Source organism: Phocoena sinus, chromosome 7 (genome assembly GCF_008692025.1).
Source record: "Phocoena sinus isolate mPhoSin1 chromosome 7, mPhoSin1.pri, whole genome shotgun sequence".
NCBI lineage: Eukaryota > Metazoa > Chordata > Mammalia > Artiodactyla > Phocoenidae > Phocoena > Phocoena sinus.
Genome location: NC_045769.1, coordinates 87,094,926 through 87,109,775, shown reverse-complemented (window position 1 = coordinate 87,109,775; position 14,850 = coordinate 87,094,926). Strand labels below are relative to the sequence as shown.

At 36.4% G+C, this 14,850-nt stretch overlaps 1 protein-coding gene across 11 annotated transcripts in view; it reads right to left on the bottom strand.

Annotated features, from left to right (window-relative positions):
- Positions 1 to 14,850, bottom strand: part of GTDC1 (glycosyltransferase like domain containing 1) — a 505,179-nt gene that overhangs the window by 390,542 nt on the left and 99,787 nt on the right. Inside the window, exon 3 of one of the 11 annotated variants that reach the window (XM_032637180.1) lies at positions 6,418 to 6,644. The exons of the other annotated variants lie outside the window; for them this stretch is intronic. The gene's annotated coding sequence lies outside the window, so the exon portion shown is untranslated. The remainder of the gene's footprint in view (positions 1 to 6,417; positions 6,645 to 14,850) is intronic. 11 annotated transcript variants of the gene reach the window in all.

The following is a 14,850-nucleotide window of genomic DNA, read 5'->3' as shown; positions in this document are numbered from 1 at the left end:
AATATTTTTATACCATTCATGTTAATAAGAGGAAATAAAGATGCTTTATTTTTCTGATTTCTGTTTTCTTCACGTCTTAAGATTACTTCCACAATGACTCAGTTTTTTCTCCTACCCAGGAAGTTTAGAGTTCTCTCCCGCTGTGATCACTCACTTCCTGGCTGGAACGGCTATGACACTGACTCAGGAACCTCAGCACTGGCTTGGCCTAGAGCTCTATCTAGACTTGGACAGTCACTGAACTCATGTCCTAACTAACACTTTCACTCCAAGAGCCCTCCATTTGCATGGGCCTTTCCAGTTCAGGAATTCTCTGATTCTGGAACTCTCATATTAATCCATCTTTAAATTCATCAGCTACCAATGCCTCCAACGAGTCCATATTTAGAAGACAGCACACTCATATTCAAATCTCTATTCTCTCGTGTTAAAAATCTTTAGGATACAATTTCTTGAGACGCTTGACCACTTCCTCAGTATTGTCAACATCCCACCCCCAAAGGAAGACCGAAAAAGTAGGGTAAAGCTATATGCTTGTGAACCAGCAAAGTTTCTACAACCTTACTTTAAACAACAAAGGCATTAAGAGCGATAAAGTAACATTACTATTAAAGATGTGGTAAAATTTTCACCACAGAGAATCGGCTGTCAAGCAACTTTTTACTTTAATAATATCACTTTTGTCAAAGTGCTCAGTGAGATAAAAATATATGTATGAACGTAAAAACTTTTATATATTTCAAATTAGATGCTATTTCCTGTAAGAAGTAAATAAGAAATATCACTTGGTACATAACAACTACATTGTTTAAAAATATTCCAGATGTCTGAATTCTCCTTTATGACTTAAGTAAACACCACTCGTTCAGCAAGCATATTGCTTTCCTTAATAACGTTGTTCCACAAAATTATTAGTCTCAAAAACTCAGTGATGCTCCTAACTAAGAAAACTGTGCTTTACTTTGCTCAGTCAAAGCAATGCCTGCTTAAATTGCCTTTCAAAGCAAAATGTCTCAAACGGTTCTCAAAAAATGACTGAAATGAAAAAGCTTACTTCTTGATGTCTTAAATCTTCCAATGAGCATTTTTGGGGAAAAGATACAAACACATACTTCACTTATCTGTAAAATAGGAAGCAGTGTTCCTCAGGTGGAAAAGGTATGAGTCCTGGGGTTAGGGAGATACAGGTTTGAAGCTCAGCTCTGTCATGTCCTAGCTGTAGGGCCTTGGACAAGCTACCTAACATTGTAGGACTTAGTCTCACCTTCTCTAAAATGGGGATAAAAGTACTAACCTCAGAGGTGTGATGTGAAGATAAAATTGAAGCATAGCAGCTGACAAACAGAAATAAGGTATTTTGCCCCTCCCATTATTAGGATAAACCACCTTACTTAAGGAGTAAAGATAGAATCCTCCAGCATTTTAAAATCAGGTCTTTTCAAACACAGCTCCCTATTCACCAAGGAAAGGTGGGAAAAGTAGATACACACATGCATTTGAAAGGCAGTGGGTGTTACCCATTCCCCATCAGCAGATTGTATTTCAAATACAAATTTGAGAGTACTGCAGATTTTGTGGGCAAGAAGTAAGCTCAGTGACTGCGCTATGCAGCTCGATTTTTTCAGGCTGGCTGGTGACTTGAACTTTATAATGCTGTATTCAGTAAGTTAACAAAACAGCCTCCAGGTTTAACAAAATGGTAGCCAGTAACCCTTCAAATGAAGGAAACTTCTAGAAAGCAAATGAAAAACTAGTGAAAGGCAATTGTGAAAATTATATCAAAGGTTTCAAGAAAAAATAAAAGCAGTTTAACACTAATTTGCTTACTGCATCACAGGACAGATATCTGCTATCTTGCTTTATTTCCTCTGACCTAACCACACTAAGGTGTATATGCTTAAAAGGTTCTTACAAAAATGACCTGAGATATTTCCCCAAGTGATGGAATGTGATATAAACCACTCTAGAGAATATTCCACTCATATATAACCTCAAAGAAAGCAACATTAATATTTGGAAAAAAACAAGCTTTCTGATTCTTCATTGCTCTGCCCTTTTCCATGATTAATCTAGAGCACGTACCATGCCCTATAGTTACAGATGTTTCTTATGGGTCTGAATCATGAGTTATCTGCAAACTATCAGCCACTGTGGAGGCAGTACGTGTAGGTGCTGCTGTAGATTCAAGACACTCACTAAGCAGAACTGAACACCAAGCGTGTGGGAGGTTGAAAAATAGAAAAGCGGAAAAAAGATTATAGTTATAGTAGATTTCCACCCCTTTAATAGCGCAGTAAGAGTGAAATGTACAGGTTTGAACTAGCGTTTACTTGAGCATTCTTCTAGTGGCCAACGGGTGTGCCTGCATTTGGGGTATTTTTCTAGGGAAAGTAACTATGTCCTACCACCTCTGAAAACTATACTTAGTGGCTTTGATTCATGGAAATTTGTTCTGCTTGTTTTGTGGAGACAGACATATCCCGGCAGTTCCCCCTTTTACTTCTACTGCAACTTTTGCAGCAAGAAGAAATTTTGTTCTTCCCCTATAGTCTTCTTTAAGCACAACCTGGAAGAAAGATGATTCCCACTAGGTGCAAGCAAAAGAGGGGAACCTGATTTTTAAATATAAGATTCAAACCAAATGTCATTACAGCACATTAAAGAACTGCTCAAATAATACTTTAACTGTGCTTCATTGAGCTTTGTTTTAGAAAACACTGCTGGAAACATGAGCAGGACTTGGGAAAAAAAAAAAAAGACACTGTGTTAAAAAGGATTTTTGCTGCTACGCTGGAATTTACTAAAAGATAAAGGGAGTACACCATTTGCCCATTTTAGCAGTAATCCCAGAAAACTGAAGATGGTCACCTGACATAATAGATTCTCAGGAGCACGCCAGGTAAATACAGACATTTTGCACCACTAGCAATGGCTACTGGAGAGTGAGTGTTTTGGAGCAGCAGTAACAGGGCCTCAACACTGAAAGTCCTCACTCCAAGGGAAGAACCGGGTCTCCTCCATGGCAGGAAGCTGCGGCCAGGTGTTTGCCAAAAGATGCTGGGTGAGCCTACATGCAGCCAAATGTCTTACATAGGCGCCTGGATTTATGAATCTGTTAAGGCATTAGCACATGTACCACCACAGACCTTAAGCCCTGAAACAATTAAACGGAGTAAGTATATTAGAATTAGGGGTATGGCATTTTAAAAGGAAGAAACAAACAAACAAAACTTCCCACATTGGAGAATAAACACCAAACAGAAAGCCCACGTCCTTTCTACATGACACTAGAATGATGATATTTTATGAGTAAATGGTCAACCCATTCAAACTCCCTAAAAGAGCACAAAAAATGTTCCAGAAAAATTTTTATCAGCTTTTAAGTTTTTCTGCTTAAACAAGTAAGCTGTAGTTTTAAAAAACCTCATTTCTTCAGCATTTTTTATTCCCCAGTGACACCAGATGAATGAGAACCTGCTACACTATTAAAGCTTTATGAAAGTTTAATTCATTATCAATACTATGATTTAATGATACGTGGTTAAATGCTAAACATTAATTTAGCAATATAAAAAGAGTCAAAGTGATAGCTAGGACACAGGAATGTTAAACCACTTCAAGTTCTATTTAAGATTACCAGAGGTCAAAATGACCTATTGGAGAATTATCTGCCTTCCAAAAATGTACATTTACAATTAAGAGGGAATATAAGGTGAAAAATCACAATAGTATTTCATATAAATATTTTGACCAAAATGAAAAGGTGCCATTAGAGTCATCTCAATTAAAAATGAGTAATGCATTATTGATAAGATCACCAAGAACAAAAGTAGCCTGAAACCAATGCTGTGAATATTTTTAAATTTATATTAAAACTTTTGTCATCGTACCTGCATTTATTTTAAGCTTGACCCAGTTTCTTTATTCCTTGAGCCATGATCATTTTCAAGGTGAACTACATTTTTGTCTACCTCCTCCAGCAGTTATAACTGCTGTGGTAGTTCAGTTTTTTGTTTTTAAACAGTATAGCTAAAGGAAATTTGCCATATGCCACTGATTTATTGAAAAAGATGTGCCAAGTATAAATATCTCATGTGGATTTTTAAAAACTAAAGCTAAGTCACATTAGAAACCCATAATTAGCCCTCATATATGATGTCAATGCAGTTACCTATAATATTCAAATAATTTTCCAACCAAATACCAAGTAATAATTTTAAATTAGAGGATGTGTTGTATTAATATATTCCACAGACACCTTACTGCTATTAGTTGTAGGAAGGTACGGTTTCAGTGATGATGGTTTTAACGATTTTAATCCCACACACATGAGAAATTGATTTCACAGGCTAATCCACACATGGCTTGATACCTTAAACTTCAATCAATCGCTGAAAATATATTTTCTATTTGCCTATATACAGTACTTGGAAAGTTGAGCTTGGCAGAGCAAAAATAGAAAGCTTAAACACAAAATGGTGTAAATTGAGGAAAGCAGAATTTGAGTAGGATTTCCCGATAGGTCATCAGAGGTTTACCTAGTATTTCCTAACTGACCCTTTCCCCTCTTCCCTTCTGAACCTCCAACCACCAACTCCAACATACCCAGGTTCTACTTAAAAAGCAACCAATAACCCAGCAGAGTAAAATAGGGCAGTACTGAGAAAAGTTCGTATTACCTTCCAGCCCACTCACTTATTTTAATGATTCATCAGGGAAACCCCAGTTGTTAAAATATACCTGAAATCTCACTAAACAAAAAAAAAACCAAGCATGAAAAGATTTCTGCTTTGAAACATGTTGTCATTGATTCCCCTAACAGAACCTATTAAGGGTAAATGTGTAGTAAAAATATATTTTGCTGAAAAGTTTCTTCAAAGTACTATAATACATTCTATTATGACATGGGGGGGAAAAGAGACAAGGATAAACAGATCCTATGAAAAAGTTATTATAAAAAATTTCATAAAAATCATGCATAGCAAATACATCCTAACCCCTAAAGCTTCAATGTAATCTCTGAAGACTGATAAATAATCTCACATTGAATGCAGTGCAATAAACTTGCAATCCTAAAACTATAGGCATTCACAATATTATACACAAATAAAGAAAGTCTGACCAATAGTAAGGCATGAAATTGGATTCCTGGGCATTAATTTGAATTGAAGATAACATACAACAGAAACTGATCATTATTCCATTTGATTATGGGGCATACAACCTAACATTTATGATAACTTGTATACTACTGTGTACTCAAATAGCAACATTTTTTTTTAATCTTGGGTTCATACTGAAAAAGATGTAGCACTCTAATATTCTATTCCCCCACAAGGCTATGGATATTCTAATTTCATCAACTCTGACTTTTGTTTCCTGCTGTGATAACTAAGAAGTGAGGACTTAATGCACCAAAACCAAGATTTGGTAAGAAGACTTATATGCCACACTATTTGTGAGACAATTTAAAGCTACTTTCAAATGTGCTGTTCCAAATATATGATTTGCAATGATCTTTTAACACGTGCTCTTTTTAAAATTACAGTCATATATGCATATATGGCTATTTAATTTTCCCTGACAAATATTTTCATTCTTTCTTGATTTGGGATTTAACTTTCTGCTTAAAAATATCCATCACTTATGCCATGACTTGAATTAATACAAAGTCTTCGTTATAACTATCAGTTCAGTATCAAAGGCAAATTCGACAAATACCTACATGTACCGACAGTATGACATCATTCACTTGTTTTCAAATATGCCTAATTTCCACAAACAACTAGATATATATATGTATATATATATAAAACAAATTCATTACCTTACATTTTGTAGAGTAATATTCCATATTAATAGCAAAATTATAACTGTGAAAATTTTTCTCTTAGTGTACTGCTTTAAATCCACGGACAAATAAAATATTAACCCTCTTTCAATTTTTCATTGCTATCATTTTCATGAATAATTTTAAACTATAAAAGTGCAACGAATTAGTTCTACTGAATACTAAAAATATTTTCAATTTGCTGACATTTTAAAATGTGGCAGTGTATTTATGAATCAATTTGAGATTTTATACCAGAAAATTATCTCATCACTCATTTGAACTATTGCATTACCCTTTTAACTAAGTCTCCACGCTACCACGCAATCCAGTTCCATCACACCATTTTCCATAATCCAGCCACAAATAATCTTACAAAATGCAAATCTGATCATGAAGTGACATGTTCAAAAACCTTCCACATCTCCATCACCTAAGGACAAAACCCAAGGCGCTACACATGGCAGTTAAGACCTTCCTTTTCTGGCCTATTCCTTTCTTTTCACTACAGCCTTGCTTCCCTTTCTCTGACTTCAATCCTCTTCCCCCACTTCCCCAGGATCATCGTAGTAATACCAAGTACTCACACTCACATGTGTGTATTTTACACTTCTGTGACTTCACACCTTTATCTCTTTTCCGTCAGCCTTTTCTTCAAGTTCACCTGATGAAATTTTCTTAAAATTTCTGCATGTGAATCACCAACTCCAAGAAGCCTTTCCCAGAACTTCTCTTAAACATGACTTCTTTTCTACTCTGTACAGTAGCATTTTACTTGTTTCACTCTATTTCCATGTTCTGCTTCCCTGTGGGGCTGTAAAAAATTTGGAGGATGAGGATCATGTCATTATTTTCCTGGGGGTTATCCCAGGATCTGCTATATAGTGGATGTCACTAAGTTTTTTGTAGAGTTGAACTGAAGATCAGGAAGAAATGGGAAGTTGATTCTGCCCTTAAAGAAGTAACACTGCTTTCACCTGAACACAGGTCCTGAGCAAACCAGTGTCAGGCAGCACTATACTTGCTACTAGTGATTTCCCATTATTCCTGAAGCCTAAACCAAATCAAGCAGCTAGTATATCTGAACACATTTTTTTTGTTGTTCTTTTGGTTTTTTGCGGTATGCGGGCCTCTCACTGTTGTGGCCTCGCCCGCTGCGGAGCACAGGCTCCGGACGCACAGGCTCAGCAGCCATGGCTCACGGGCCCAGCCGCTCCGCGGCATGTGGGATCTTCCCGGACCGGGGCACGAACCCGTGTCCCCTGCATCGGCAGGCTTACTCTCAACCACTGCGCCACCAGGGAAGCCCCTGAACACATTTTATACTCTCTTTCAAATACTTATTCTTTTTTCTTACTGTTCACTGAATTTACTGAAATGAATAAATTATTTTCATGTAGATGCGTGTTTGTCTTAACCTACTAATGCAACAGAAGTAACAGTGATTAAAGATGTGGGAGAAACACCATAAGCAACTGAATTCTAGGCCAAAGCAAGTTTCACGGCCTAAGAGAATATCTCTGAGATCCATGAATTTTGAAAATCACCTACCTTTTTTTTATTCTGTTTGATCTATCATCATCCTAGTTTAATACTAGAAGTGGAAGTAGGATGAGTAACCAATTCCCTCACCATCAATCTGGAGATCCCATTCCACATTTAGTAATTAGGCTTTTATTCAACAGGGAAGAAAAAAAGGCATTTTTAAATACTTTCTGCCAACAATTATGCATTTTATAAAAGTTTGACGAGATGAATAACGCATTTGCTTTCTCAAGATGGCATTTCTCCAAGTTTCCCACCTTCCTGAAATGGGCTGCAAATCAGCTTCAGTGGGAGAAAATAGGGCTACCTGACCCATTCGGATATGGACCCCTAAGTGGAGAAGCCAGGGTGAATTGCAGAATCATAGATGGAAGGAAGGCTGGTGCCACTGTTCGATCACTTCTCTTTTATAGAAGAAGATATAGAGACTACTGGCATCAAAGAATAAGTGACAGAGAAAGGTTTAAACCCAGGGTTTCTAACCCCATATTCACATATTTTTCCATTATACTTCATTCCAGGTACCTGATATGACCTAAGTAGAAGGTGCCTCCATTTCCTAGTCTTTGTAGTTTTTGGATTGAATATCAATATTTAATAATTATTACTACGTAATGGTATATATTGCAGTATAAATGTATATGCATGTGGAATGTAAATGTCACTATAAGATGATAGATATATTTATTGCATATTACATTTAATAAGAACTCCCAATAGTTTGTAAATCTAGGACATCGGTGGTATAAGTCACACAAAACTGAACACCAAATGGTTAGGATCACAAAACTCAAACTTTTGTAACTTCTTCCTGAGTCCTGTATAATCATCCCTCCTCTCACCTCACAACCCTTATCCTTCATCCCCAAGCTCTAGACTGGCAATTTTTTGATAGGATAATAGGATGGACAAAAGACAATATCCAAGATTCATATAGCAAGAAAGGTGTGGAGGGGGAGGGGAGGAGGTCAGCCATAGGGCTATATTCAGTCTATTTCATAATTAGCTACAGTCACCATCAAACAAAGTTCAGGTCCCCTTGATGTAACAATCTGTAGTACTTCTCAGTACTTACCCCTTGTAGACTATATTTACATGAGTCATTACATAATACCCATTTCCTCCCCTGGATATTAAGTTCCATGAGGAAACTGACCAGGTCTGCTTGATTATCACTACACCCCCAGCACGTAGCAAACAGAAGGTGTTCAACAAATGTGCATTGAGTCTATAAACACATAAAACCCTTTAGCAGTGGCCTCGACAATTTCTTTCTAATTCATCCAAGACCTTTATTATTATCAACCACAAATAATCACCCCTTACTACCACTAAGTACTATTTACTCTCACGGACAGAACGTAATGCACACTTTCTATCACCATCTAAATATAACAGGTGGCATCTTACTGTATTCAAAAGGATACACCTCATTCTAAGGAAAACAGTTCTGCCAACAGCCCTGCTGAGGTGTTTGGAAATCATGTTTCATACCATGGCCAACTACCTTCTCTGACCTGACTGGACTCTGTAAGAATATTTAACCAAAGGACAGTCAAGTCTATAACCTGGAAGGATTCAACCGGTTTAATCATTAGACTGACATTTTTTATTAGACAGAAGCATTATCTTGCTACCCTACATGGACTTCTATGCCAAATTTTAACTCAGACCTAGCTTGTGCAAGGTAATTATAAATATATACACCAAACAAATTTAAAACAAAATGACTAACAGATTCTTAACTACCATGGCACTAGTGCCTCTCACTCAAACATCTTTTAAGAACTTAATACGTATTAACTAAAAAAAAATTATTGAGAAGTTTCCCTCTCCAAGTGGGAGGCACATGTCACATTTTCAGTTAATTCTGAAACAAAGATAGCAAAGTTACACTAACACTCAAGCATTCTCAACGTCCTATTTGAAGTGCAGCAAACCAAGCAAACATGGGTGGCATTCCCTTGATGAGTTGAAATAAATGTCACCAAGTATAACGTTCTGGATTTACTCACTTCCAGTGAAAAATAAATAGGACATAATCTCACAACTAAATCTGTTTATCAGTGAGGGAAATCAACTTAAAAGAACTGCAAAATCAGGGGGCAAAATAGTATCAGGTAAACAGTTGGGAGAAGAAAAAGAAATTTCCATAGAGGAGCAGAGGGCCAGAAACAGAAATCCTTAGTACTGATGTTAGATACCTTTAATATTTTAAAATTCATTTTATATCAGTGAAAGTCACCCTGCAGTAACATATTTTTTAAATGGTGTTAGGAAGTATGAAGTGAAGCCAGTATTAGAATCTGTCCTTTAAGATCCAAATCAATAAAACCATAAAGATGTATCAATTAAAATATTTAGTGTCACTTCTCTCATCTCCAAAGTTCCACATGAATATAGAAATTTATTAGAAGTAGCATTAGTTAAAAGTGCGTTTTCTTCTATTTATTTATTGTAACAGGTCTTTTTCTAGTTGCCATATATTTTTCAAGCATCTTCTGATTTGCCAGTAGTCTAAGACATTTATTGGTGGTTTAAGAAGTCATCTCTAGATACAGTCTAGAGATTGTTACTGATAAATTTTTTTTTTTTTTTATTTTGCGGTACGTGGGCCTCTCACTGTTGTGGCCTCTCCCGTTGCGGAGCACAGGCTCCAGATGCGCAGGCTCAGCGGCCATGGCTCCCGGGCCCAGCTGCTCTGCGACATGTGGGATCTTCCCGGACCGGGGCACGAACCCGTGTCCCCTGCATCGGCAGGCGGACTCCCAACCACTGCGCCACCAGGGAAGCCCTGATAAATTTTTAAAAGCCCAAAAACCCAGTTTAGACCAGGATTGAGTAAATCTGGGGCTAACAGACGTGGTAATGAGAGCTGTATCACTATTTTTAAATATCACAAGGGGCATATCATTAGCTACTCACTATTATAAGAGAAAGAGTCAGTCTGATAATAATAGACTGGGATTTTAATATCCTGAAGATATTTAGGAATGAGCCTATTGAGTAATGTAAAGGAATTACACAGACGAGGGTATATAATTTCTAGAAGGTCTACTATTCTCCATAGTTTTGCACAGGCTGGCCCATTATCATCTGACACACAAGTTTCCACTAAAAGATGATAAGAAGCAATAGCTCAAAGTTCCCAGATTGCAGCAAACACTATGCCTTTTATCTATCTAGTGGCCTTGCTTGCCACTATTATCTCTTTATCAAATGGTTTTTCAAGGAGACATTCCAATAATACAAATATTTGGTCTAATGAGGCAGACCCTACAGCACAGAGTATTCTTTACAAACCACTCAAAGCCGCACTCTGCATCCTCCTATCTCTTAAGGAAATAATTTCACAGTTTGCAAACAGTGTGTTCCAACAGAGTAAGGTTGCTTAGGAGTTAATTAATTCCCCCTTGCATCTCTACTGGCATATATGTGTTCCATATCTGGGACCGTAAGTCTCTCTACTGGATTAATTAGCATACAAAGTTAACAAACAGCCTGAATCACTGTTGAGAGAGATAATAACTTAAACTCCTAAAACTAGCTACATAATATTCTGTATTTCACATAATGGTCGTTCAACTGATTTTAGCAGAACTGAATGAAGTAAAGAAATACTTTGCTTCCACTTATTATCGCTCTTGCTCAATGCTCTAATGTCCCTTTTCCTGCCTTGTTTCTAAACTTTACTTGCAAGAACTAAATTTAAAATATCAGATAAACTCCTTCAGATTGTTCAGGGTAAATGCCTGCCAGGCGCAATGTGTTACCTCTCCTGGGAGTACCTGTAGGAGACAAAGGAGTGACAGGTGATGGTGAAATTTCAGCCATCTGCAAAGTACAGTTGATCCTTGAAGAACAAGAGGAAGAGGGGGGTTAATCCATGTATAATTTATAGTAAGTTCCTTTCAATGTGTGAATCCAACCCACCACAGACCCTAGAGTACTGTAGTATTTACTACTGAAAACTATCCCGGTATATGCAGACCCATGCAGTTCAAACCTGAGTTGTTCAAGGGTTAATTGTAGATGAGAATAGCTGTGAATTAAAAGGAGCCTTCTCAAGTCCTGCAAACACAGCCTGAAGGCTGCTACCTACTCTACTAATGCATAAGGCTAGATCTGCTTGAAAGTATTAAAATGTCCTATCACATTTGAACATAATACAAAAGGTTTGAAAACTATGCATATCTTTTGATTCAACAATAACACTTCTAACAATTAACTCTGGAACTTGTCAAGAATCTTTCTTAAAGTCTTTGCCCCAAATTGAAAACAATCAAAATATCAAAAAAAAAAAAAAAAAAAAGGATTTCTTATGATCAACTGATCAGTGATCAAAAATCATAATGAAAATGAAGACTGTTTACTGGCATGGGAAAATGTCTCTACTATTGTGTGACTGCATGAAATGAATGTATTAAAATATATGACGGAATGACTAGATAAACGAGAGAGTGCACCTGCACACAGGTAGATATAAATAATCATTCATGGTAGAATTATGAGTGATTTTGTTTTTCTCTTTGTACTTCATTTTATTCTTCAAGTTATCTTCACTGAATATGTTTCAACTTAAAAGAAACTATAAATTTTTCTTAACTTTAGGGAAGGAGGCCAAATCATTTGAAATAACAAACTACTTCCCAATTACTGAAGGCTTACTCCCCTTCAGGAGATTGCAAGTGGTTTTCAAATTATTTTAACTGCTATTGCTATAAGGAAAGTTATTAAAAAATAATCATCAAGGGTTAAACTAATGCAGCTAGGGTTAGTCACAAGCACTATAATTTGATTTTGCAAATACTGCTTGCCTAATGCGTGAAATAAAAGTAATACTCAATTAATTTAAAAATGTACTCGAGGGACTTCCCTGGTGGCACAGTGGTTAAGAATCCACCTGCCAATGTGGGGGACACGGGTTCGAGCCCTGGTCCGGGAGGATCCCACATGCCGTGGAGCAACTAAGCCCGTGCGCCACAACTACTGAGCCTGCGCTCTAGAGCCTGCAAGCCACAACTACTGAGCCTGTGAACCACAACTACGGAAGCCTGCACGCCCTAGAGCCTGCGCACCGCAACGAAGAGTAGCCCCCGCTCCATGCAACTAGAGAAAGTCCGCATGCAGCAACAGACCCAACACAGCCAAAAATAAATAAATTTTTTTAAAAATGTACTCTAATTATTAAATAATTATAAAAAGATCAAGATCTTTATTTACTATATATAAGAAATCTGGAGCTGTACTTCGACAGATCGTGTTAAGAACTAAAATATTATTTTGGTACTTATGGTTTTGAATAGGAACATGGGTAAGTATAGCACAAACTCAAAGTTTTAAAGTTCAAGTGAAATGTCAAAATTAATTGGAGCTGTAAATAATTAGGTATGCGTCTTGAAATAAGGGGAAATATTTAATTAAGGTGAATAAAACTGAAAGAACTTCTAGTTTCACACTTAATTTCCAAAGTGTCTGTATTATGAAAGAAGAAAAATGTTATTGCATTATCATCCATATGTGTTACACATGTTTGAAAAAAGAAAGAGACTCATTGGCTATCCAACTACTAGAGACACCGTCCTGCAACATTAAAAGACTGTCTCCTCTCATAACCACTCAGATCGTTCCTATATTTAGATACATGCAATAGATGAATGGATACTCAATAAATATTAACTGGATACTTGATAAAGTTGAATTTTATGGCAGGTGAATTATATCTCAATAAAGCTATTATTTTTAATTAATTAATTAATTAATATTAACTCAATGGCAACTCAGGCTTAGTAGAGAAGTATTTTCAAATGGAGCCTCCAAGTTCTAGTACTTTTTACAATTTAAACACCATGTTTCATTTTCAAGTAGTAAGAAATAACTCTATTATTCCTGGAATTGTTTTCCAATGTAACTGTTTCATCATATTTCATTTTTAAAACCATCTATACTGAAACACTTCACTTACAAATGTAGAAAGAAAACAACCTACCACTAAAAGTATACAAATAATTAAAAATTAACCTCCAGAAAACACAAAAATACTAATAAAAATATGAAACATGTAAATGAAAAATTAGAGACAAGCTTATCATTCCATCTATTTTTAAAGGGACACTAAGAATACACCTATCAATATATAACTTTCCATATTTTAAAACGAGCACGAACTTGATATGAAGAAGAAATCCTAATCCTAGGAAAGCGCCACGTGGCGTTTTTTAACTTTATTGCCAATTTGTTGACTCTCTGTCCCAGAGCAGATCACCTCCAACATTAGTACTCTGACCTTACAGAAAAGTGACAGATAAAGTTTATGGTGAGAAAAAATGAGTTTCTATGGGTTTCCAAATGGGAATTCTTATGACACCAAAAGCCATATAATAATATTGATTTTGAGGGCTTCCCTGGCGGCGCAGTGGTTAAGAATCCGCCTGCCAATGCAGGGGACACAGGTTCGAGCCCTGGTCCGGGAAAATCCCACATACTGCATAGTAACTAAGCCCGTGCACCACAACTACTGAACTTGCGCTCTAGAGCCCGTGCTCCGCAACAAGAGAAGCCACCGCAATGAGAAGCCCGCGCACCGCAACGAACAGTAGCCCCGCTCTCTGCAACTAGAGAAAGCCCCTACACAGCAACGAAAACTCAATGCAGCCAAAAATAAATACATAAAATAAATAAAATTTTTTAAAAATAATAATAATATTGATTTGATAACCAAGTTTTTTACTGCCAAATTACAAACTTCAGATTTCTGGAAAAATATCCAAGTGAATTTGCAGTAAAATACAATAAAAGAGATGGCTGAGCTCATGATCAGCAGTCTAGATTGCTTCGTAAACTTTAAACATACATATAAAATAATTTTTTTAATCAGGTCTTTTTTAAAGTTTTCAGTATCTCAAGACTGACATTTTTTACTTTGGGACTGACTGATGCTCTTCCAGACATTTATCCAAAGTCAGTCATAAGCTCACACCTTTCTGAGAAAATATAAACAAGGATTATTTTCTTGTAAAACCATCCTCAAAAATCAATTAGAATATTCAAAATATTCCATTCTCACAAATGAAAATAAGTTGCTTGCTGAAATGACAGTCTTCCATTTCACTGCCTTAAAAATTAAGCTGGCATGGATAATAAAAGTGTTTTCTAACTGAATATGCTTGGCATTCAAATATTTTTAAAATAAATACTAATCCATAATTAGATTTCACAGGCACAATCTATAAAAAATAGAATTTGTTTTTATTTTTCTGAGAGCAATATTAATGATTTGCTATCATAAAAGTTGTAACAATACCATTGCTTGCATAAAACAATAAACAAACCCGCAAATGAATGTTTACTTTCTTTTTCAGTCTAGTTTTTACCATTCATTCATTTAGCAAATATCTACCGTGCCTGCTACGTGCCCATCACTGTTCCGGGTACTTGGGGATAAACTGGGCAACAAAACAAATGTTCCTGTTATC